Raw genomic sequence first — 3,288 nt, 5'->3', positions numbered from 1 at the left:
TCTCTTTTTCATTTTTGAAATAGATTTGTTAATTGCACAAAGCTAGCTTTCACATTTTAATTTATTTGTAATATATTTTAATATGTAAATTAATTTCAATGTTTTCTTTTTCTTTATGCATACTTTATTTTTCAATCTAGTTTCATGCTTGTTTATTAATATACATAATGATGAAAATATTACATAATGGTATCATACATAAATTTTAATCCAAATACTATGCTCAATACTTTTCATAAATTTGTATTTAACTTACTTATTTAGGTGAAATTAATTTCTAATTCAAATATTATTTTCTTTTTATATTCAAGGGTTAAGATTTCATCTTGAAAATAAGATGCAGACAGTAGAGTTGCGAATAAAGTGGGAAACTAATTATTTTCACGAGGCAAAGCACAAGTATCCTGAAGGTAATGGAGGTTGGTTTTTATTTTATATTTTAATTGGCACGTTTTCTGGTTCAATATAATATAGTGAATGATTCAAAGTAGGGTATCAACTCCCGCAATTTGACACATTTTGTTGTGTGCTAACCTTACTTGTTTTCATTTCATTTTCTATCTTATATGGACTAGATCCATATAAATTAAAAGGTAAAACTGTGGTTCAAGATTAACTTTAAGCCAGAATAAAATAAAGTATAATTCAGGAATGGAAAAGTTTAATTGCACAGTAAAGGAATGAATGTTCATGAAGATTGAAAAGGCTAACACTAGAGCTTGCTTTGTTTACCTTGCAGAATATTGCAATCAACATCAAGTTTAATAATGCTATATATTTTTTCCTAGTGTCTATGTTGATAGGGGAATAGTGAAAAAAGTAAGTATTAAACTTTCAGGAACTTGTCTTTGGGAAAGCAGAGTGAGCATGCAAACTCTGAATACAAATTATTCATGTTGGTAGATGACCACAGAAAAAGTTTAGAAAAGAATAAAACCAATATGAAGAACTCAGTAAATAAAGAAGCCATGGAATGAAAAATCAAACTGCAAGTTAAAAAGATTCTCTCCGACCCCAACACACACACACACACACACACACACACACACACTGCATATATATGTTGCAACTAAGAGTAACAAAGAAACTTGGAAAATTACCTAATAGTATTATCAGAATACAATGAACAAAATAATTAAAGTTTAGGTTAATTTTTGACCTTCAAATAAGCTATTTGATATGAACTAATTTGAGAATGATTATCATGAAAAATTAAGTTAATTCCCACATTCCCTTGCTTTATTTGGTTCTGTTCAAAAAAAATTCCATAGCCTTCAGCCTTTCTGCTTGAAAGTTAACTCTTAAAATAGACAGAAAATCTGATTGACAACTTTCCTAACTACCTTTCCTCTTTAAAATAATCACATTTTCATATATATGGAGAGTATATAAAAGAATTAAAGAAGATTGAAATGATCTAAAATTTCCACATCCAGAGATAACTACTGATACAGTATTGCTTCCTGAATTACTGAATTATTTTCTCTTGAAGTTCCCACATCATTTAAAATTTCACTAAAGATTTTCAAAAAAATAGATTGTGTTTCCTTTAATTGATGTCAGTTTTTGTCAAATAGGTTATCCATCTTTCAAATGTAGCCATTCTACAAACTGAAAACTTCAAACAATATGTTTAATACATGGGGGGAACACTAAAATGTACTACAGTTCTCTTCAAAAAAATTGATAATACCCTAACCACAAAGCTATTTGATCATACCAATGCCTATAAAGAAAACTTTGAAATTCCTATTGTCACTGTTTTATTTGTATAAATCCCATCAAGAATTTCACTTCCTACTTGGTTCTACTATCCTCTCTGCCACTCAGTTTCATCTCTTTAACACAGCCTCTGAAGACTCTTTAGTTAATGTGTATTTGAAGCATCATTCTACTCACAATGAACTGTGCTACAAAGTACCATCAAGCCTTCAGCACTGAAAGAAATCAATCTAGAGATGGTAAATGGTCTGCGGCCTCTCAGGGATAGACTCATCTGTTAAAACTTTAAAGCCATACAAATCAAATATCCTTTCCTTTTGTAGAGTGCTTTATGTGGAATTAATGTATTTTAACCCACATGACACTGGCATTTTCTATTCTTGTAAGATGTACAGGAAACAGATCTCCAAGGTGCTGAGAAATTTGCCATTTTGGTTTAGCTCAATTTTTGTTTGTTTTGTTTTTCACTGGTCTTTATGGGCAAATATGGTGACTCTGGTCACCTCCTAAATTGGTTACTTTTGTATTGCCACAGAGACAAAATTGGACATGGACTGCTAATATTTTAAATCTGCTTTAACAAAAAGATAAACACTTAAAGAAAGAACTACGAATAACATACAATGATTTCGATATAGTTGGATCATATCTATGCATTCCAATTAAATCTATACAAAAATTATATGAGTGGCAGAGATACATAGCTACACTAACTGCAGGACTGGCAGGAAATACTAGTTTCTGTGGAATCAGGGTAGAATTTTCTAAGAACATAATGGATGGAGAGGAAAAAAACTTGATGACTGTGAAGACTGTGATCTCCATGTATTTTAAATTAAAATCTACTGATGGTCAGTCACATTTGTTGTAAAAAGAGAACATGCCTTAATATCAGGAGAAATATAAACCATGTTGAGTGGCCCAATTCAGCTAGATGGGAATGAAACCAATGAGATCAATTTTAGAAAGAGCCATTGGATGTGATATCAAAAATATGTATGTGTAACCTATCAGGGATATTATACTAGCAGTTCTTCTGAGATTCCTGAATTCCCAATCGCACCTGAAATTGTACTGCAACTGCTGCTGGCTACAAACTTGCTAGATTGTTAAATATAATAAACTGTGATAAACTTATTTTTTCAGTATTTAATACCTGTATTCTGTTCTTTTTTTTCAAATTTAACATGTCAATATGCAATTGAGCCATCAAAGTTAATTGCAAAGCAGATAATCTTCTGTTCTTTTTCACAACAGAGTTAAAATTTGTTTGCTCTATTGGCAAGGATGTTTCCACAAAATAAGAAATAAATAGTGGCAATTCAAAAATTCATATGAATGAGTAGGAAAGAGGGAACAGCTGACACTATGTAAATGGAAACAAATGTACATATCACCAGATGTGGAAGAAATAACTGTATTATCAAAGCTCATAGAACTCTTAAATTTTATAGACCAAGATAAAGACAATTTGCCTCATGAAAGTTAGAACATGTTTGTGACTTAGTAACTGAGTATTACTATCCCACAATACTCTGAAATTCATGAAATTTATGTAATCACTTA

At 30.7% G+C, this 3,288-nt stretch overlaps 1 pseudogene; it reads left to right on the top strand.

The window, feature by feature from the left end:
- The first annotated feature begins 2,497 nt into the window (after positions 1–2,497).
- On the top strand, positions 2,498–2,835 carry LOC105988682 (annotated as a pseudogene).
- The last annotated feature ends 453 nt before the right edge of the window (positions 2,836–3,288 follow it).

Source organism: Dipodomys ordii, unplaced genomic scaffold (genome assembly GCF_000151885.1).
Source record: "Dipodomys ordii isolate 6190 unplaced genomic scaffold, Dord_2.0 Scaffold50, whole genome shotgun sequence".
In the NCBI taxonomy this organism is placed as follows: Eukaryota; Metazoa; Chordata; class Mammalia; order Rodentia; family Heteromyidae; genus Dipodomys; species Dipodomys ordii.
This window is presented reverse-complemented; position numbering and strand designations above follow the sequence as displayed.